This window comes from Bubalus kerabau, chromosome 10 (genome assembly GCF_029407905.1).
Source record: "Bubalus kerabau isolate K-KA32 ecotype Philippines breed swamp buffalo chromosome 10, PCC_UOA_SB_1v2, whole genome shotgun sequence".
NCBI classification, from domain to species: domain Eukaryota; kingdom Metazoa; phylum Chordata; class Mammalia; order Artiodactyla; family Bovidae; genus Bubalus; species Bubalus kerabau.
In genome coordinates, this window is record NC_073633.1 from 45,565,575 (window position 1) to 45,588,822 (window position 23,248).

At 37.8% G+C, this 23,248-nt stretch overlaps 1 protein-coding gene and 1 long non-coding RNA gene across 2 annotated transcripts in view; both read right to left on the reverse strand.

The window, feature by feature from the left end:
- Nucleotides 1–21,633, reverse strand: part of LOC129621290 (uncharacterized) — a 48,976-nt gene extending 27,343 nt beyond the window's left edge. Inside the window, exons 1-2 of the long non-coding RNA XR_008699183.1 lie at nt 21,539–21,633; nt 18,770–18,967 (exon numbers count right to left, since the gene is read on the reverse strand). This is a non-coding gene — a long non-coding RNA (uncharacterized LOC129621290). The remainder of the gene's footprint in view (nt 1–18,769; nt 18,968–21,538) is intronic.
- Nucleotides 1–23,248, reverse strand: part of MDGA2 (MAM domain containing glycosylphosphatidylinositol anchor 2) — a 919,168-nt gene that overhangs the window by 781,740 nt on the left and 114,180 nt on the right. The window lies entirely within an intron of this gene.

Consider the following 23,248-nt stretch of genomic DNA (forward strand, 5'->3'; position numbering starts at 1 on the left):
ATCTATAGAGGTAGAGGGCACAGGTTATGTTACTTGTACTTTACAAAACTGGGACATATTAGAGCAAGTTCGGTATAAACTCACTTTCTTTAGGGCCTAATACAGTTCATATGCAGAGGCAGAGTGAAAGTTGGAGTGCTAACTATTTATAAGGCATTTCAAATAGAAATCACTGTTACCTCTCTTACAGGTTCACACCAGGCAATCACCCAATTTACCCCTCCGACTCCTCCCCCGACCCCACACTGGCCTCTTTAATGTTTATCTAACATACTAGCAAATCCATTCAGGGCATCTGTCCTTGATTTTTTCTTTTTTTTCTTTGCCTGGAAGACTTATCCCTCAAAGAGTCACAGGGATTATTTTCTTTAGGTTCTTACACAAATGTAACCATCTCAATTTAGACAGGAGAGTTATGGAAAGTCTTAATGAGAGGGTGACCATCCCTAATGACCCAGCCTAAAATAGAAACCAGTGATACTGTCCCCTTTCCACCTTTATTTTCTCCTTAGCACTTATAACAAACAAACTATATATTTTAGTTGATTACATAATTAGATTACGTAATGGCATATGTACGTTAGAACAGAATCTCCACAGAGGAACTTTTCTGACTTCTTCACTGTCCTATACATTAGGTCCTAGATCGGTACCTGACAGATGCCTGGCAATCAGTAAATACATATGGAATTACTTTTATTCTATAATCTAAGATCAGATCATTGCTGACTTTCTCAAAATTAAAAAATTCAAATGCCCACATATGCCAACAAGGGAATATAAATATCTGAAGCAGGCCAAGGTGAGTCCTTGGGTGAAGGGAAGAAAGCATGTCCTGTTGGAAGGGAGTTAGCTGTTTATCATCTCTATTGAAAATTGTGGCCACAAAGGAATAAGACCTAATCCTTGCTATTTTAAAACTTTTCAAAGTGGCAGGAAATCAAGACTTTGGGGTATATCTTCTACTTTGTAATGTAGGTACTGGTTCAATTTAAGAACAACAACAACAACACACACACAAATAAAACCAAAACACTTTTGCAAAACAAACAAAATATACCTGGAGCCTGAAAGCAGCCATGACAGACAGGAACACATGATGTTCCCTTACTGTGATATTATGGAAATACCATGCTTGATTTCTAAATGCATGTTTCCTGAACTTATGCTCAAATCAATGTTTCAGTCCTCTCTCTTATCACATTTGGCTCCCATAAAGACATCTCTTCCCTCTGTCCTCTTATATTCTTTATTCTTTCAGTCTTTTCTGCCAATAGCCTACACATGGTAAATTTTCAGAAGAAATATCTGCTTTGGAATTTAAAAAACAGAACTGAATTAAGGCTGTATCTCTTGATTGTTCTGAGAACTTGATTAAATTTCTACAACCCCAACCTCTAATTTTCTTATAGAATTTGAGTTTCCTTAGAAAACATGCCACCTTTTTCAAGTCTTTCTATCACTTTCCAATAACCCAGCTGTCCCCTAGGCCTCTGGCTGTGCTTCCCCAGAGTAGCCTGAAACCATCTCTGTTTAATAGAGAGAAACACAAAAGCTTGTCTTCTAAAAGAAGTCAAATTCTGGCACTAAAACCTCATTTTTACCATAGAATATTATTATTTAAGAAACGAGTAATTATTTTGTTAACAAGTATCCCTTGGAAGCAAAAGAATGGACTCCAGTCTTAAACCACTGCTTGTGTTCCATGGTTCTGTGACTACAGGGACTCAGTAAATAACTAAGAGGACAGAGTATGTTAAAGACACGAAATATTTATTTACAACAAAGCACTTATTTCTCCCTAATAGTTTATGAAAGGAATATTCTACTAATAATTTCTGTTTATGATACCCTTCAGTTCAGTTCACTTCAGTAGCTCAGTCGTATCCGCCCCTTTGCAACCCCATGAATTGCAGCAGGCCAGGCCTCCCTGTCCATCACCAACTTCCGGAGTTCACTCAGACTCACATCCATCGAGTCAGTGATGCCATCCAGCCATCTCATCCTCTGTCGTCCCCTTCTCCTCTTGCCCCCAATCCCTCCCAGCATCAGAGTCTTTTCCAATGAGTCAGCTCTTCGCATGAGGTGGCCAAAGTACTGGAGTTTCAGCTTTAGCATCATTCCTTCCAAAGAAATCCCAGGGCTGATCTCCATACATTTAAAAATTCATGTTTATTTCTGAAAAGATATATGGATAGCAAACTCTCCATCGGTTTTATAAAAACCTCTGGGAGGCACGTTTGATTGGTCCTTTAGCACACAACGGAAGATAGAGGTTGATTACAACTGGTCTATCTGATGATCTTTCAACTTTGAAAGCGTTAGTCACTCAGTTGTGTCTGACTATTTGTCACCCCTATGGACTGTAGCCCATCAGGTTCCTCTGTTCATGGGATTCTCTAAGCAAGAATATTGGAGTGGGTTGCCATTCCCTTCTCTAGGGGATCTTCTTGAGCCAGGGATCAAACCCAGGTCTTCTGCATTGCATCCGATTCTTTACCACTGAGCCACCAGGGAAACCCTGACAATATTTCATGTTCCTACCAGTAAATTCAGAGTCAATACTACTTTAGCCTTTAGACTACAGTATAGTTTAAAGATGAACAGCATTTAAAAATCATTTCAAGGCCAAAGACATAATAACATCATTTAGGTTTTAAAACAGTAGGTTTTGTATTGATAAAAAGTTTTTAAGAAAGATTATCTATCCATAACCTAAATGGAATAAAAAAATCAATTATGTTAGATTAAAAATTTTGACACTAAATGCCTAAAATGTTGTAAAATTTCTGCTTTATTTCTCATATTTTATATTATCAACTTATTTCTAAATATCAAAACTGGTTAATGCAAAAATGTAGTATGCTTTGTGTTGAATTAGAAAAGATATCTATAAATGTATTTTATTTCTCAGGTTCTAAAAAGTAATACATACATTTTAACAAGCATGGGAAGTAGAAGAACAGAAGATAATAGAAAATAAAATGATTAATAATTTCAATTATGAAAGTATATCAAGTCACCTCAGGCACAAAGCTCACTGAGCTGTAAATAACTATAATTAAGACTTAATGCCTAAAGATATAGTAAAGCAGAGACTAAGCACTAAAACTTAAACAAGGGGGAAGTTAGTTAAAGTGTCTTAATATTCTAATTTAAAAGAGTTAAGGACACAGGCATGGTCCAAAGTGATGAATGGAATGTAACTTCTGAACAGGTGACATTATCAATTTTCCAGTTTTTCCCCATGGTTAATAAGTTAATGACCTTTATTCTTGCCACTTCAAATGAATTTACTCAGATAATTCAAAAATATCATGAGTTCTCTCATGAACCCTCCTAGAATTATAGTCATAAATCATCTAATCTAGCCACCAGACCCCATAAAAATCTATAAATCATCAAGGGAGATATGTTTGAAAGATGCTATGAAAGATAGATATTAAGCACTAAAATATCATTCAGCAAAGTGGATAGAGCAGAGCACTAGTCCAGTGAGATTTTCTAAGCAAAAAAAGGGGGGGAGGGTAGCTTAAGAACCCTCTCTGCAGGTGTCGCAAAGTATATTATTAACATATAAAGGCTCTGAGAACACTTGTGATAAACACAACTGATTAATTTTCTTTAACCCGGTATCTGCCATTATATTTACCAATGAAAAGTTTAGCCAAGCTTCTTCACTACTCCTCAAGAATATCTTAGAGGTTTGGGATTTGTTCATACAAAGTTCTAATAGCAAACATAATCAAAAGAACTAAGATAAAGTCCAAATGTTTGAAACATTTAGAAAATACATCACAGACTAAATGCTGGGGTTAATATCACCAGTGAGAAAATAACAGTTATCAAAAATATAATCGTGTTCAGGTTTAACAGTTATAAGACTAGTTTTTAAACACTTTTGATTTTTACAAAACCATTAGCAAGGAGATCAAACCAGTAAATCCTAAAGGAAATCAATCTTGAATATTCTATTGGATGGACTGTTGCTGAAGCTGAAGCTCCAATACTTTGGCCACCTGATGCAAAGACCCGACACATTGGAAAAGACCCTGATGCTGGGCAAGATTGAGGGCAGAAGGAGAAGTGGGTGGCAGAGGATGAGATGATTGGATAGCATCATGGACTCAATGGACACGGATCTGAGCAAACTCCAGGAGATAGTGGACAACAGGGGAAACCTGGCATGCTGGAGTCCATGGGGTCGCAAAAAGTAGGACACAACTGAGCAATTGAACAACAGCAATTAGCAGATGAGAGCAGCCTTTAATTTACTTTCCAGATATAAAATGTACAATTTGTATATTTCAAACTTGTAGTCATGGACTAACAACTGTAATAAAATATGTGCTTCCTAAATGGCACATGTTTTTAATTTCCTGAAAGATCAATGTGAAACAATCACATTGATTCTAATTAACAAAGCTAATCAGATGGGCTCTCCCAGCCAATCTGACTGGAGATTACAAAGATTATACAGTGGGATCAAATCTGTAGAGAGAAATAAAGATACCATGAGAGTCACAATACAGGACCAATATGAAAGATGACCCAATAACTGCTTTGTATTACCAGAGATATGCAGGTTTAGGCTTTATTTAAGGTTTATTTTTAAATGTAAAGCAATCTTTTCTAAATTTAATCTAATTCACCAGTAGAATAGTACTAAGAAAAGTAGGTATAAAACAATGATCTAAATGATCTGGGCCAACTAAAATTGATTTTTTTCCAGAAGAGAATAATCATTTTTATTATTCAACTATGCAACACCAGGTTCAGTAGTTAAATGAAATATCTTGGCTTTATATTACTATTGTAAAATCTGTCAAATTCTGTGACAAATGTTTCATATAGATGAATCAATTCTAAGTTACTGTTGGGTCTGTTTAATAATATTTGTGGAAATAAAAGGACAAAATATTCTGATACCACTAAGAGCTAATGGCTAAGCCTGAAATGTATTTAAGTGTGCATATTTAATGGTTGGGAAGCAATTTAAACTGTGTACCATAAAACCCATCAACACACACTTTTATTTAAAAAGGAAATCTCCATTTTGTGGTCAGATAGACTCAATATTTGGTTTGAAAACATTTCATGTTTTCATAGATTAGAAAAGATTAGAGCAGGGGCAGGGATCATGTGCTAGATACACTTTATTTTTCAAAAAGGAATACGTTCATGACTTGGTATACACTGTAAACAAGAACGAAAGCCATAGATTAAAGGTCTATACACATCAAAAGCCAAGGAAAACTAGGCAGGGTGCTACTTATGATGTATTATTTACACAGGTGAATTTCTGCCAACAGAGCTTTCCACCTTAAAACACATTTGAAATCTGCAGTGTCAATCAATGACATTTAACAACTCTGTCATGGTCAAAGAGAAAAAAACAACCTGCTTGGATCCTTACACTGAACATTTAATAATGATAATACGAAAACCCAGCAGCAGTCTCAAGCACAGCAGTGTGCTACCAACAGAAATAAAGAAGATGATAGTGGAAAGGATTTGAAAGTTATGTCCATCAAGTGTACTGTGAACAATTGAAGCATCATGTGTTTACTGATATCTGTCAAACAATACACTAGCCTGATTTATGAATAGCCTGTGTTAATCAAAGTATGTGATCTGTACTAGGCCCTTTGAGGGAATATTTAGATGTTTAAGACACAGTTCTTGCCTTTAAATAACTTTTATGATGGTAAAGTATTCATTGAAAGGACTGATGCTGAAGCTGAAGCTCCAATACTTTGGCCGCCTGGTGTGAAGAGCTGACTCACTGGAAAAGACCCTGATGCTGAGAAAGATTGCAGGCAGGAGGAGAAGGGGACAACAGAGGATGAGATGGTTGGATGGCATCACTGAGTCGATGGGCATGAGACTGAGCAAGCTTCAGAAGATCGTGAAGGACAGGGAAGCCTGGAGTGCTGCATCCCATGGGGTCGCAAAGAGTTGGACACAGCTGAGCGACTGAACAACAACAACATGATGGTGAAAAGGAAACCTTAACTGGGTTTAGGAGAATAATGAAACAATTACTATAAATGGTATATTTGTACCCTGAAATAAATGCAAACAGAATTATATGATTATTCATAAGGGAAGAGGTTACAGATAGTGGGGAGAAAATACTTTGCATAGAAATGGAAACTCCTAAAAGCCACCTGGGAAAGCCCCTTTGGTTCCAACAAGAGGTCTTTGGTGGAGTCTGGACAACACAGAAGAGTAGTGGGAGGAGGGCTCCAGGTCTGGAGCTGAGGGTCTGGGGCTTCTAATTACTTTAAAACCTCAAAGGTGTTTCTTGTGTCCTCTAGTTCCTAAATTAGCCTCTTTATTTTCTTCAATGAACCTCCATAAAGCCAAGGCCTTTAACGTTGTTCACTTTGAGGCTGAGTGCTTAGAACAGTATCTGGTTCCTTTTAGGCTCAGTACACTGAATGAATTCATGTTTAAGTTATCACATTTATTTCAAAAATGCTTATCCTCCTGAACACACACAGGAACTGCATAGCCTGTTTTCACAAATTCTCCTCAAGGTATACTTTCCTGATGCATGTACTTAGGCCCTTGAGTATTTAATGAAGGCATCTCACACAAATTACTGAGAGAGGTTCTGGAATAAACCAGCTCCATTTTAGTTCAATCTATTTTTTCTTTATTTATAAGATATGTGCGTGCTAAGCCGCTTTAGTCATGTCCAATTCTTTGCAATCCTATGGACCGTAGCTCACCAGGCTCCTCTGTCCATGGGATTCTCTAGGCAAGAATACTGGAGTGGGTAGCCATGCCCTCCTCCAGGGGATCTTCCCTACCCAGGGACCAACCGACGTCTCTTAGGTCTCCTGTATTGGCAGACAGCTTCTTTACCACTAGCGCCTCCTGGGAAGCCATCTATAAGACAGTGAAAGCTAAACAATAGATGAAGCCCTGTAGTGGGTTCTTGCACATTAGAGAATGAACTAAGACTCAGCTATATCTCAAGAGAAAAACTGGATTCAGTCTATTTTAAGCATTTTAAGACAGAAAGCCAGCAAGACTGTATATAAAAAGCAGGAGTTAACGTGGACAGAATTGCAGTCAACAGCTGCCACCAGGCTCCTCTGTCCATGGAATTCTCCAGGCAAGAATACTAGAGTGAGTTGCCATTCCCTTCTCCAAGGGATCTTCCCAACCCTGGGATCGAACCCAGGTCTCCTGCAATGCAGGCAGATTCTTCACTGTCTGAGCCACCAGGGAAGCCCCGCCGCATTAATTACAGTCTGTGAAACATCTGAACACTGGCCCTTTGCCTGTTCACCCTTCTGCCTACACTTTCTATCTCTCTGTTGGTGGTCAAAAGAACCAAAGACCGAATGAAGAGACTCTAGGAATTTGCTCTCCTCTCCTTCCTCACCTTTCCTCTTTTCTTTTCCCAGGTGCTTTTATGAGTTTCCCCCCAGGATTTGGCCTGAAGAGAAATACAAAGCAGGGAGATTAGGGGTTGGGAATCGGTGATGCCAAATAATGGTGACGTAGGAGATGAACTGGTTGTCGCTGACACAGAAATGGTATTTTCACAACTCCCTGACATTCCAAGGTTTATCCATGAATAAGCATGAAAACTGGTTATTGCTTTATGAAATTCTTTCAAAGTTAAAAATAGGTTAAGTACAGAGGCCCTAGAGTAAGAAGTCTTTGATTTAAAATCTGGCCCTGTGCTTTCCTCCTGATATGCCCATGAGCAAGTTACTTGGCATCAGTTGAGTATTTGTACATGGATATAAATTATATCCCTCACTTTACCTGTAGTTGTTATTATTAAATATGATAAATCAAAAATATTAGCACTGAAGAGAGAAGGCGATAACCACCAAGTATCACATGCTATTGCTATTACTGCCCATTAATGCAAATATATAATCATACTGTTGTTTAAAATGAGAAAACATCCTTACTGAGTGCATTTTAAATGAAGATTTATGTCTGAGAATTAAACTTGACTTATATATTGTAATATCCTGTGTATGGCAGAGTCTTTATAAAAACATGTTTATATATTCATTTAATGATGATGAGAAATCTAGTTAAAAAATTAGATGGACCAGTAATCTTTGTTCGAGTTTTGGTTATAAACCACATAACTAGTTCCAAAGCTCAGAAATTTCTGTTTATCATAGAGCAAATGTGGGGCAAAGCAAAAGCGGTGGGATTAAAAACAAGTGAGCAAATAAAACAAAACCTCAATTTACTTACTTTATTTGTAGTACATATACGGATGGTATCAGTAGCTCTAAACATCTAAAAGATGGTCATTCTTTGTAGAAAATTATTTCATCCCCATCATGAATACATACAATAAAAACTGTTAACTGCATAATAACCTTAGATATGCACATGAAATCACTCTAGTGGCAGAAAGTGAATAGGAACTAAAGAGCCTGTTGATGAGGGTAAAAGAGTAGAGTGAAAAGGCTGGCTTACAAATCAGTATTAAAAAAACTAAGATCATGGCCATCTGGTCCCTTCACTTCATGGCAAATAGAAGGGGAAAAAGTGGAAGCAGTGACAGATTTTATCTTCTTGGGTTCTACAATCACTGTGGACAGTGACTGTAGCCATGAAATTAGAAAGACGCTTGCTTCTTGGAAGGAAAGCTATGAAAAATCTAGACAGCATTTTAAAAAGCAGAGACATCACTTTGCCAACAAAGGGTCATATAGTTAAAGCTATGGTCTTTCAAACAGTCATGCACAGATGTGAATGTTGGACCATAAGGAAGGCAGAGCACCAAAGAATTGATGCTTTCAAACTGTGGTGCTGGAGAAGATCTTGAGAGTCCCTTGAACAGCAAGGAGATCAAACCTATCAATCCTAAAGTATTGGAAGGACTAAAGAATATTCATTGGAAGGACTGATGCTGAAACTCCAATACTTTGGCCACCTGATACGAACAGCTAACTCATTGGAAAAGACCCCAATACTAGGAAAGATGGAAAGCAAAAAGAGAAGAGGGTGACAGAGGATGAAATGGTTGGATGCCATCACTAACTCAATGGACATGAACTTGAGCAATCTCCTGGAGATAGTGAGGGACAGGGAGGCCTGGCATGCTGCAGTCCATGAGGTCACAAAGAACCAGACACGACTTAATGACTGAACAATAATAAACAGCAGAATAGTATATATTTTCTAAAGCTAAATTTCATATTCATAATCTTAGTAGTTCAAAAAGAATTTCTACCTTACCATTAACCATCACAATTGCTAAAAAATTTAATTAAATACACATAATTTTCATGGTCCTTACAATGGTATAAAAATATACTGCCTACAATATGCCCTCATTTCCATGAATAGTAATATCTTCAGTTTCAAAGAAGCAAAGTGATTTTTAAACAAGTTTGAAACAAGATTATTTTACACTTTAAAATTGTGTCAAATGTAATTCTTTGCAGAAGCTAAATGTAAAGTTACTGCTATATCACTGGTGTCCTTTAAAAATAACCATTGCTACAACCATGGTAATAATGACTGATTTTCATGTGCAGAATTAGAAATTACATTTGGTCCCACTTTCACATAATATTTCTTAAAAAAAGTCTGAACTAGATCATCTGAGTAATTTAAGCATTAAATATGTATCTGTTATGCCCGACCGAGAAAAAACATGGAATCATGTGAATAAACTCCAATAATTTTAATGCCATAAAATCTAGACAGACTTTTCCTAAAAGAATATATAATCAGATTTTTAACTTATGTTTAATATACCATATACATACCATAACTATACCATGCGTTGACAAATGAGACAAGCATGAACACTGTGGCCAGGCACAGGCCAACTCTCATGACTGAGAGAGTCAAGGCTAAAAATATTCAGTTTCTGATATCTGCTAATCACAGAATCAGCACAGACCTAATTCAGATCTGGCTTGGGTTAGAATGTCATGCAAACTTCAGAGTCAGAAAAGCATTTATGCATATAAATTTTATAATTAGATAGTTTTAATTTGATAATCGGAGAAGGCAATGGCACCCCACTCCAGTGTTCTTGCCTGGAGAATCCCAGGGACAGGGCAGCCTGGTGGGCTGCCGTCCATGGGGTCACACAGAGTCGAACACGACTGAAGCAACTTAGCAGCAATTTGATAATACCAGCAATTGCTGGGAGCCGGCATATTGCATATTGAGTGCATATTGAATATTGAGTGCAGCACTTTCCACAGCATCATCTTTCAGGATCTGGAATAGCTCAACTGGAATCCTATCACTGCCGAGAGCCAGCGTGAGGCACTCCACCCATGACAAAGGTCATGAGGAAGGAGGCTCGGCATACGCAAAGGCGGGATCGAGCCTCAGGAGTCCCCCTGGAAATTCTCGAGCATCTACCCCCAAAACCAGAGTCTGCCTACTTTCTGCTTTGTGCTTTCACCTACACCTCTGACTTTACGGGGGGCTGTCTCCCACTACCTCTCTCTGAAAAAAGAGTTAGCTTACAGCTCCAGTTAATAATTCTTGGATGTGACAGTGTTTCAACCTACAAACTCCTTTGGAAATCCTCTAGCCTGCCTGAATGGGTTTTTCCGGCCACATGTGATTGTTCAGAGCCTCCCAACTGTGAGAGGCAGGAGATGTTCTAAACTGCCTAAACACAGATTCCTTTGAGTAGTTAAAAGATTGATTAGAAAATGTATTGGTGAAGGGTTTTTCACTTGTTGGGCCAATGTTTGCTGCTGAGTCTCCATACTCCTTACCTACTGTGTCCTTGGCAGTGTATTGATTGATATAATGGGTGTATAGAAATGTAAAATGCAGCTTTGTTCAATGCTTTTTGGAAGGCTGGCGCCTGACTTTGGAATAATCACCTTTAGAGAAAGATAAGTTTCTTAAAATGTTAACAGGCCTCCGGGCCAGAAGATGATGTCTATCACCTGAACTTTTGCATATGATAAGTTTACAGGAAAAAAGCCTGGCTTGCTGCATGACTCTACCCCTTCCCCCATTATCCTCTATGCATAACTTAAGGTATAAAAACTACTTTGGAAAATAAAGTGCGGGCCTTGTTCACTGAAACTTGGTCTCCCCATGTCACTATCTCTCCCAAATTCCGGCTGAGCGTCCATCTGGAGCGTGGATGTCCTCTGCGACCATTTATTTGCCTGGGCTTCTAAGACCCACTCGAGAAGGTGTCTAAGGTGGGGCACCTTCCGCTATTCGAGAGGGCGCCTGCGGCCTCCGTGGTCAGAGCTAACCTGGTGTCACGGGTTATATTGATTTTCCGCGTAAACCAAGCCACTCAGCTTCTTTTCTCCACTGAATTTTCCTACTGAGCTATCCTTATTTCAGCCGCTTTTCTCCACTGAATTTCCTCACTGAGCCATCCTCATTCTATTACTCTTTGAATCTTTGATGAAAAAATAAATATAAATAGGTCGCCGACGCCGTCCCCGCTTCGAATACCCTGGATCAGCCGGGGCTGGACCCCGGCAAGCAATCAAGCATAGTTATAAACCATGTATCTGTATTAAAAGAAAATCATCATTTTTTTTCACATGAAATAAAATGATAAAACTATGCTCCTTCATTTATGTTCTTTATTTGTCTCTCAGTCTCTTCCCTTCTATTTCCAAACATTCCAGTTCTCACAGGACTTATCTGTGATTCTTTTACTCCTTTAAATTGCATTGCCCTTTCTCTCCTGGTTATCTGAATTGTTAAATGTTATGGACTGAATGTTTAGTCAATTTCAAAGTCAATTTCAATTTCAAAGTACAAAAAAAAAACTTGCTTCAATTGTCATACAAATTTATATATTATAAACCCATCAGTACAGTTTTAAAATTATTGCTTTACACATTTGCCTTTTAAGTCAAATAGGAAAGGAGTACATCAAGACTGTATATTGTCATCTTGCTTATTTAACTTATATGCAGAGTACATCATGCAGAATGCCAGACTGGATGAAACACAAGTTGGAGTCAAGATTTCCAGGAGAAATATCAGTAACATCAGATATGCAGATGACACCACTCTTATGGCAGAAAGCGAAGAGGAATTAAAGAGCCTCTTGATGAAGATGAAGGAGGAGAGTGAAAAAGATGTCTTAAAACTCAACATTCAAAAAACTAAGATTATGGCATCAGTTTTATCATTTCATAACAAATAGATGGGAAAATAATGGAAACAGTGACAGACTATTTTCTTGGGCTCCAAAATCATTGCTGATGGTGACTGTAGCTATGAAATTAAAAGACACTTGCTTCTTGCAAGAAAAACTATGACAAACCTAGACAGCATATTAAAAATTAGAGACATTACTTTGCCGACAAAGGTGCATATAGTCAAAGCTATTGTTATTCCAGCAGTCATGTATGGATGTTGAGAGTTCCTTGGACTGCAAGGAGATCCAACCAGTTGATCCTATGGAAGATAAATCCTCAATGTTCATTGAAAGGACTGATGCTGAAGCTGAAGCTCCAACTGGACACCTGATGCAAACAGCCAATATATTGGAAAAGACCCTGATGCTGGGAAAGATTAAGGGCAGGAGAAGAAGGGGATGACAGAGGACAAGATGGTTGGATGGCATCACTGACTCAATGGATATGAGTCTGGGCAGGGTCCAGGAGATGGTGAAGGAGAGGGAAGCCTGGCATGCTGCAGTCCATGGGGTCACAAAGAGTCAGACATGATTGAGTGACTGAACAACAAAAACATTCGCTCTTCCAGATCTTCTCTTATTATGATATCTTAATATTAGAGTCAATCATTTTTTATTTAGTCCTCATTATTCCTGACTGCCAGACTTTTCCTTTGGATCTCATTTATTTATATTTAAAGCACTGATGATTCTACCTCCTCCCTGGCTTTGGTTTCTGTTACAAACTGAATTGTCTCCCCCCACAAAATTCATACGTTGGATCCTTAACTCAATGTAACTGGAGAGAGGGCCTATAAGGATATAATCAAGGTTAAATGAGTACGTAAGAGTGGGGCTCTGATCCAACATATCAGTGTCCTTAAATAAAAACACCAGATAGCTCTCTCTCCACCCATATGTGCCAAGGAAAGACAATGTGGGCATGTGCAGAGAGGGAGACTATCTACGAGCACAGAAGGGTGCATTCACCGGAAAACGGACAGTATTAGCACCCAGAGCTCAGACTTCCATCCTCTAGAACTGAAAGAAAAGAAGCACTATATCTGTGGTATGTTTTTTATGGGAACCCAACCTGATGAATATAACTATCCCTCTAACCTGTTTCTCAACTCTTAAACCCACTTTTAAGTTATCAGCATGTATTTTTAATTTATTGCTTAGTATCACTTTCTTGATGTCCTGCTGGCTTCAGCATATTCCAACTAGAATCCATTAACTGTAGATCAGCAACTCTTCCTGCCTTTCTAAATTTTACTGATTCCCATTCCCAGCCACCCTTACCTATACCCTAGCAGAGTTGGTTCTATAAAATGTTTTCTAAAACTATCTAGTGGTCATTCCTAAGCAAGAAATTAAAGACTAGACAGCATTTTCTTTTCTTTTCTGTGACTTCTCGTGAAAATAAAAAGTCCCATGCTAGCAGAAGTAGCTATAAGATACAGTTGTGTATGTTTGGCAAGCCAGCTCTGTATGTTAATACTTCTGTCACTTTCTACAGAATCAATAGCATCAAGCATACAAAGGCTATGCACTATAAAAAGAAAATTACTATTGCAAGAAATGTAGACTTGTCGTTAAACCTGTATTTCTAGTACCTCTAAAAAACCCACCAGCAAAACTGAAAATCTGATGAAGAAAAAGCAAAATCACAGCAATCCTTAGATGTTGCATAAGTCAAAATATGATTTGTTGGCTGATTTTTTTTCACTTTTTACTTCACTGTTTAATTCACAAATAAATATGACTAAATTTCTGTCTCACCATAGTCTTATTGAGACTATGTCTTTGTAACCGTCATTGTCCCTGCCTTTAGCAGCAAGGCAGAATTCCTGGAATTATGTGAGCATTGCCAGAAGGGACAATGATTTTTCTCTTAGTTATATCCAGTTCTGCCTAGTGTGATCTCATTTTTGATAACCAGATAACATACCAAGAAAACACCTCCTCATTGAATTTAAAGTCCAGAGATTGGCCTAAGGTGCACACTGAAATAGTTAGAGAGCCTCTCTCAGAATCCTTACCCTTTCCAAGTCGATTCTTGGCCACCTAGCTGAATGGATCTCTCTGCAGCACAAGGAGGAAAACCAACCCAGTGTTTTCAAAACACACAGTCTCATTCATTTTTGCATCTTGAGTATTTTTATCATCTAAAATATGTGTTGAAATGAGAATCATGAATGTTTAATGTTAATTTATTAAATATACTTTAAATTTGAAGTAAAGATGCAAACCAGAAGAGGTTTATAAAGAAATTAAGCATAATATGACACCTTCCAAAGTAAACTAATACTATAATTATTACTTATTGAATACATATCAGAGGAGAGCTTTTGTTTTTGACTCAAAACATATTTCAAAATATACATACTTTTAAATTCTGCCTGCAGACAGCTTAGGTAGGTAGTTTTCCTTTTGCCTTTTTATCAGCCTTTAACCTATTAAAATGATTTCTGACTGTATGCGTGTTCAGTTCCTGAGTCATGTCTAACTCTGCAACCCTATGGACTGTAGCCCGCCAGTACCAGCTCAGAAGTCACTAAGCCTCGTTTTTGCCTGGGGATAAACATTTTTGCTTTCTGTGCTTTTCTATTAAAACATCTCTACCAAGTGCAACTGCTGTTCGGGATATATATTGTGATGTTCTCACTTCTTCACAATCCACCTAAAAGATATTGCTCCTCTGAGTCTTCACAAAATACTTTAATAGCATTTAATTTAAATAAAGGGTGTCTTGGGCATCTTATTGGATGGTTCTAACCCTTTCCCCAAGTTTGATCTCATATTAATCTCCAAGGGAGGGTTTCTGCGTTATTATACATTTTATATATGTTACAATCTAGTGTCTCCTGAGAATTAAGACAAAAAATAGAAAGCAACAGAAACAGACTCAAAGTCAGGTCTCCTACAGAGCTTAATATTACAACATGTTCATAACTATTCCTTGACAGACTGGAAAATAAAACAAACAAGATTAAAAGAAGTTGTAAGCATATTTCTAAAAATGTCTACTAAGGTCTTCTTTTTTATGGAATACTCATGAGGTAAAAGATCAATTTCCATTTGTCCTTTTTCAATAAACTCTATCTTTATTGAAGAAATTATTTTATCTATAAGAGGAAAGAAAGCAGCTGAGGTAGAAATAACATCAACAACAGTAATTACAAAAGGACTCAAGTTATATTTTCTGTTCCAATAGGAAAATATACTTCATTTTTGAAAGAGTTATAGTCATTTGGAGTTTATTCTTAAATTACTCTAAAAACAATATTTCAAGACTTCAACTCTCCTAGTTTTCTTACCTCCTCCCTAGCTATTCTATCTTAGTCTTTTATCTCATTATTTGATATAAATAAGTAATATGGAAAATAAATGATATATTTTTATTATTTGTTAAATTTTTAAATAGCTCCTTTTTTGAAATAAATATATGATCATCAGAAAGATTTTGGAAAATGTTAAAGGTGAAAAGAACTGTCATCTCTGTCTCAATACTATCAACATTTTGAAATATTTCTAATTTTTCCTATGTACACACATATACACATATATACACACATATACACACATGCAATTTATAATACAGGAAGAAAAATACATTCAATTTTAAATACTTTATCAAGTCATTAACTATTCATCAAAAACATTTTAATAGTGTCATTATATTCCATTGAACGCATATGAATTAATTTATTTAAGCAATCCCATATTATTGAAATTTAAGTTATCTGAAGGACCATAAGTTCATGATCTTCCACACACAGTTTATTGATATGAACTCATCCAGAATCATTCATCAGAGATTTCATAGGATTGTAACTTACTTGTTTATATGAGAATATGGTTTTCTTATACTTTATTGCATCTATAGAACTTTCCATTGTTTTCTATATATTAGGTGTTCAACAAATATTTATTTACTAATCATGAAGAAAATTTGCAAATACCCTATACTTTCCTAATAGTAAAGTCACAGATAAAATGAAATCAAGCATTCTATTTGAGCTTCCCTGGTATCTTAGACAGTAAAGAATCTGCCTGCAATGTTGTAGATACAAGTTCGATCCCTGGGTCAGGAAGATCCCCTGAGAAGGCAATGGCAACCCACTCCAGTATTCTTGCCTGGGAAATCCCATGAACAGAGGAGCCTGGTGGACTACGGTCCATGGGGTCACAAAGAGTCGGACACAACTGAGAGAGTAACACACACACATTGTATTTATTTTCAGGCAGTGTTAGTCGTTTAGTCATGTCCAACTCTTTGTGACCCCATGGACTGCAACCTGCCAGACTCCTCTGTCCATGGGATTCTCCAGGCCAGAATACTGGAGTCGGCTGCCATTTCCTTCTCCATTTATTTTCAGGTAGGAGTACATCAGTTCTATATACTTTAGTTTGGATCTTGCTATTTTAACCCTTCCCCTATTTTTTTCTGCTATCATTTAAGAAATCCATTTTCTTCCAATGAGTGGTCATTTACTGAAATCACTGTCCATTATGTAAGAGCATTTGATTCCCTGGATGCCTGTGTCCTGGAGCTCAGAGTGGGAGTTCCATTACAGATGTTACTGATTTGGGCTGAGTTTCTTTCTCTGAGCTACACTCAACATTTGCCATCTGACTGTCTGATGATGAGTATATTGCACCTAAGTAGTTTTTCTGTATTTTATTTCATAGGAAAACGAAGATATGGATGGAAATTTGGCTGCTAGGAAAAATAACTTGAAGACTATTTTTTGAAATGTATGTTTGTTGGGTTTTGAGTGTGTATGTTTGTGCATAAGAACAAGATCATAAACTCAAAGGAATACAAAGAAAAACCCCATGAAATATCATCTTGTCTTCATAAACCACTCCAGCAGCATTAGAATTAAACTATCCCAGACAGATGACGATGTGTATCTATAGGCTTACTGGATGGCTGAAAAATTAATGATTCTTCAGGAAAGTTTCCAAGCAGCAGGCTAATTTTATTACCAGTACTTTTTAATAAATCTTTGTTCCCTAACTGTACTCATAATAAATAATTTTTAAAAGATTATGTGCTTTAATATGAGCTGATCCAATCTTCTGACTGTAAAGATATTAGTTTCCCATTTCATCTAAGAATCAGTGGTTGAAACTGGACTCTTACTATCCTGCTGCTGCTGCTGCTAAGTCGCTTCAGTCGTGTCCGACTCTGTGTGACCCCATAGACGGCAGCCCACCAGGCTCTGCTGTCCCTGGGATTCTCCAGGCAAGAACACTGGAGTGGGTTGCCATTTCCTTCTCCAATTCATGAAAGTGAAAAGTGAAAGTGAAGTCGCTCAGTCAGGTCCGACTCTTAGTGACCCCATGGACTGCAGCCCACCAGGCTCCTCCGTCCATGGGATTTTCCAGGCAAGAGTACTGGAGTGGGGTGCCATTGCCTTCTCCCTCACTATCCTAAATCACCTGTATTAGCACATTTTGGTTATATTCAAATACAGAATCTAAGACGTTCACATTTGGAAGTGTCTAAAGTAATCACTTCCTTTAGTTCCTTTCTTTCGCTGATGTAGAAACTGAGGCCAAAAGTTATTTGCCACAAGCTGTCATGTCACTATCTATTTCACCTCTCTTTCCTTTTTTTCCTCATATTTCTCTTTTCTAATTTTCCCCAGCAGAATTGCAGAATAAGGTCAAATCTATACAAATAAGTAAGTTCAGCTCAGTCAAAAACAACATTCTAAATGCTGAGTTATGTCCTATAAATGTTACAGGAAGGAGATTATTAGAACAGGCCTATTGCCTTTGTCAGAGTACAGGCTGGCAACAAGAGATAGGCTTCATTCTGTATACGTTCTCACTGACTGACTGAGGAAAGTAAACAAGGATTGCCAATGCTTTCTCTGGCTTCAGTTGGCAAATCTCTCTCTAATATTTTAAACCAAGGTCACAAAGCTAGCTGGCACTAGAATTAGAACCCAGAAACCCTGGCTTTCCATAACTTTTCATTCCTTAGCACTGCAATATTATTAATCATTGGGATTGCATGCTCATGAAAACTGGGGTGTGGGATTGTGGCATTTGTGAGTTCTGTACAATAGAGACTCATGAAATTGAGCGTGAAATGGAACTAACAATATATACTCCTAAGTCTGAGAAAGACACAGCATCTTTATTCTGACCAACATGTGTGCTGGGGCTACTTGACACTATATACTCTGGAGGATGATTCAAAAGTAGTAGTGTAAGTAAGAATCCTTCATCATGATGTTTAAGAAGTTACTTTAAATTACTATTTCAACATTACAAGAGACATATTTTTCAAAAGAAATCGAAGCAATATTGAGCCAATGAAAATGAGAATCACTGTTTCTTCACCTCCCATGGTAAAGTAACTCAGTTGGCCAAAACTGTTTGATTTCTTTTTAAACTGCTCCTTCTAACTCGTGTCCCCTATCCATCTCTTACCCTATGATCACAGCAATTTTTCAACAAATACTGCTCTATCTTTTCCCCTTCTTTCCACGTCCACCCCCTTTGTAAACCCCAGAATCCTTCCACTCCCCCACCACCACTGAGAGCAAGCAGTGGTTCCGCAAACAGGCTGCAACCTAGAAAAACTGCTGTTTGGGCTTGAAGGTTTCCGTTACTTTGCACCTTGACATTTCTGAATTTAGAATCTCTCTGGGGCTCAGATTCTTGCAGTCGGTCTTGCTGAGTAACTTCCTTCCAGTTACCACCTTCCTGAGGCCCGGTTCTGCTTCCACTCTGGCTGCATCTCTGTTGGTAGGCTCAGCTGTATTTCTCCATTACTGGTCCTTAGGCTGTGCCCCATCTCTGAATTTGAAGTTGGTTCTGTCATTGCAAGTGCCACACAGCACAGGTTATGGGACCATTTTCCACTAAATCAAATTCCATTCACTGACCTGTATGACTCCACGATCTGACCTAAGGAACTATGAGAACCTATCATTCATTCCCTCCCATTTCTCACCAAACAAGTACACCAGTCATTCCCAAACCTGCCAGTACCTTCCCACCACTGAAAGTTCCTGCACTCAATTCCCTGAGTTGGGAAAGCCCTTGTCAGAATCTTATCCCCACTGAGAGAACTCCACACATGTTCCAAGGTTGGATTTTTAAAAGCCACCTTTCCAGAGTATAGGCAAAAGTAATTTCCAAAATATTATCCTGTGAGAGGCAGAGCCATGAAGCCAGACTAGGTTTGAATCTGTGCTTCTCCACTGGAATTCTGGCTGGAAGAGTGTGGTCAAGTGAAGTGTTTTTAGCCTCCATAGCCTAATCTTCAGAGTAGAGCTCTAATCATCCTAACTTCACAGAGTTTTAGGAATGACTATCCGAGTTTAAAGCAAAATGCACCTGGCATATGATACATGCCCAGTAAATGCATGCTATTGTTAATACTTTGCCTCTAAGATACTTTCGAGAGAAGGTAATGGCAATCCACTCAAGTATTCTTGCTTAGAGAGCCCCATGAACACAGGGATCTGGAGGGCTATAGTCCAAGTGGTCACAAAGATTTGGGCACAACTGAGTGACTAAGTAGCAGCAGCAACAAGATACTTCCCCTACAATAAAAACTAAAACACTTAATGGGTATAGACTTCTTTTCTAAGTGTTTCTGGGATATTTAATATTGTTATGTGGTATTCTATAGTTTGTTAAAATTTCCATATATAAAAAGGTTTACCTATCCCCAAACTTTGTGTTGTGCCCATGAATTATCCCCATTTCATCAATAAGGAAGACTGAGAGACCAAGCTGCTGGTCCAAAGATACACACACCCGGTAAATGCCACAGGCTCTGACATCAGCCCCACAAACTATGCACAATGGTGCAGCTTCCTTAGGCAGGCAAAATCAGGTCTACCAAATCCTTCTATTCCTCACAGCACAGAACTCATTGTTTTATCTGAAGTAGGTACATAAAACACATGTCATGAATTATTATTCAGTGGCAAAACAGGAACAAAAAAGTCATCACAGTGGAGTAAGATTTATAAAACGAATGGAAATAAAACTTACAAAAATTTGTGAATGGACACATTTTAGCATTTAACTGATAATAAACATCCCAGAAGGCTTAAGAAGGCCTTCTTAAATGAACAATGTAAAGAAATAGAGGAAACAACAGAATGGGAAAGACTAGAGATCTTTTTAAGATAATTGGAGCTATCAAGGGAACATTTCATGCAAGGATGGGCAAGGTAATGGACAAAAATGGCAAGGATTTAACAGAAGCAGAAGAGATTAAAAAGAGGTAGCAAGAATACACAGAAATATATTGAAAAGGTCCTAATGACCCAGAAAACTACAGTTGTGTGGTCACTCATCTAGAGCCAGACATCCTAGAATGTGAAGTCAAGTGGGCCTCAGGAGGCATTACCATGAACAAAGCTAGTGAAGATGATGGAAATCCAGCTGAGCTAGTCAAAATCCTAAAAGATGATGCTGTTGAAGTACACTCACTATGTTAGCAAATTTGAAAACCTCAGCAGTGGCCACAGGACTGGAAAAGGTCAGTTTTCATTTCAATCCCAAAGAAAGACGATGCCAAAGAATATTCGAACTATCATATAACTACTCGTTTTACATGCCAGCAAGATAATGCTCAAAGTCCTTCAAGCTAGTCTTCAGCATTACATGAAATGAGAACTTTGAGATGTCCAAGTTGGGTTGAGAGAAGGCATAGGAACCAGAGATCAAATTGCCAACATTCGTTGGATCAAACAGAAAGCAAATGAAGTCCAGAAAAATATATCTTTTTGCTGCATTGACTAAGCTAAAAGTCTTTGACTGTGTGAATCACAATAAACTGTGGAAAATTCTTAAAGAGATTTTAAAGCACCAGACCACCTTACCTATCTCCTGAGAAATCTGTATGCAGGTCAAGAAGCAACAGTTAGAACCAGACATGGAACAACAAACCAGTTCAAAATTGAGAGAGGAGTACAACAAAGTTGTATATTGTCACTCTACTTATTTAACTTACTTGCAGAGTACAACATGTAAAATGCTGCACTGGATGAATCACAAGCTGGAATCAATACTGCAGAGAGAAATATCAACAGCCTCGGGTATGCAGATACAACTCTAATGGCCGCAAGTGAAGAGGAACTAAAGAGCCTCTTGATGAGGGTTGAAGAGGAGAGAGAACAAGCTAGCTTAAAACTCAACATTCAAAAAACTAAGACCACGGCATCAAGCCTCATCACTTCATGGAAAATAGAAGGGGGGGAAAGTGGAAGCAGTGCTGGATTTTACTTTATTAGACTCCGAAATCACTGTAGACAGGGACTCAGCCATCAAGTTAAAAGATGGCTTTTAACTTGATGGCTTGCTCCTTAGAAGATGGAGCTATGACCAACCTAGACAGCATATTAAAAAGCAGAGACATCACTTTACCAACACAAGTCCGTACAGTCAAAGCTATGGGTTTTCCAGTACTCCTGTGTGGACATGAGAGTTGGACCATAAAGAAAGCTTAGCACCAAAGAACTGATGCCTTTGAATTGTGGTGCTGAAGGAGACTCTTGAAAGTCCCTTGGACAGTAGTAAGGAGATCAAATCAGTCAATCCTAAAAGAAATCAACCCTGAATATTAATTGGATGAACCGATGTTGAAGCTGAAGCTCCAATGCTTTGGCCACCTGATGCAGAGTCAACTCATTGGAAAAGACCCTGATGCTGAGGAAGATTAATTGCAAATGGAGAAAAGGGTAGCAGAAGATAAGATTGTTAGATAGCATCATCAAGTCAATGGGCACGAATTTGTGCAAACTCTGGGAGATAGTGAATGACAGAGGAGACTGGCATGCTACAGTTCAAAGGGTCCCGAAGAGTCAGACACGACTTAGTGACTAAACAACCACAAAAACCATCCTATCCTAGTAAGATTAGGGACATTCCAGATATTGGTTTGTTACTTTATCCCTGGGAAAACTTTAGACAAAGGATATAATTTATTTTTAAGTCAACTGATTTGGTTTTAACATCCCTTGTTTGAAGTGTTAGATCTATAAAACTTCCTGATAGTTCAGGCTCACAAATCAATCTTAAAGGCCCTACACATAGGTCTTTAAGAATCAGAGAACAAAAACAAAAAGAACCAGAGGAGAAGAGAGGACATTTCCAGTATCTGGGCAGGCCAAGGCAGGGAAGGAAGAGAGGGAGGGCAGATACAATGCTAGGAAGCTTGGAGTTATTGCTCAAAATTTAAAATTCTTCACAAATTTTACATTGTATACAACTTAAATCCATTTCTTTACTCATTCAACAAATGTTTACTAAGTACCGATTAGTAAGGCATGTTCTGTATCAGGTAGTTTGGCTGTAACACTGAACAAAAGGTCTGCTTGTTAAGAAGCAGTATACTTTACATGATTGTATTAGTTTTGCTAATACAATTATGTAAAGTTTAAAAATAAAATAAAATTAAAAAAAAAAAAAAAGAAGCAGTATACTTATTCTGGGTCAGTTCTAGAACTGGTATTTGTGTGTATGCTCACATGCATGTGGACGTGTGATTGATTTGTGAGTAATTTTTAACACATTTTGATTTGACCTCCCTTTGTAGGCTTGTACATGCAAAACTCACCTCTCCACACTGTCATATTAAAAAGTTACAAACAGACCTGTAAGTCAAATAAATTGATTCCTGGATTACCTACATTTTTCATTAAAATTCTTTCACTTATCTCACGTAATTGAGATATAAGTCTGAACTGCCACGTTTCTGAAGATGAGTCATCATGGATTTTTTAAAAATAGAATCGTATGGAATAGTTGACAGTGAAAATGAAAGCAAGTGGAGCGGAGCATCAGAAAGAAGGCTGATAATATGAGACTATGCGTCTCTCATCCTCAGAAAATAAGATTCATCACTGGATAAAAACCCTGATAATTCCCATATATGCCTATGGATAGAAGTGTAATGCTTTTTAAAATAACATTATTCTTCAAACGCCTTCCAATCCTGGTTTTAAAAGATCTGTAGTAAAAGCAGCCAGGGTTAAGAAAAAATAAGTTTCCACTTTGATATCTTCACATTTTAGGTCTACACTGGTTAAACGCCAATTTTGGTTTTAACCCAACATCTGGAGGAAGTTATATTTT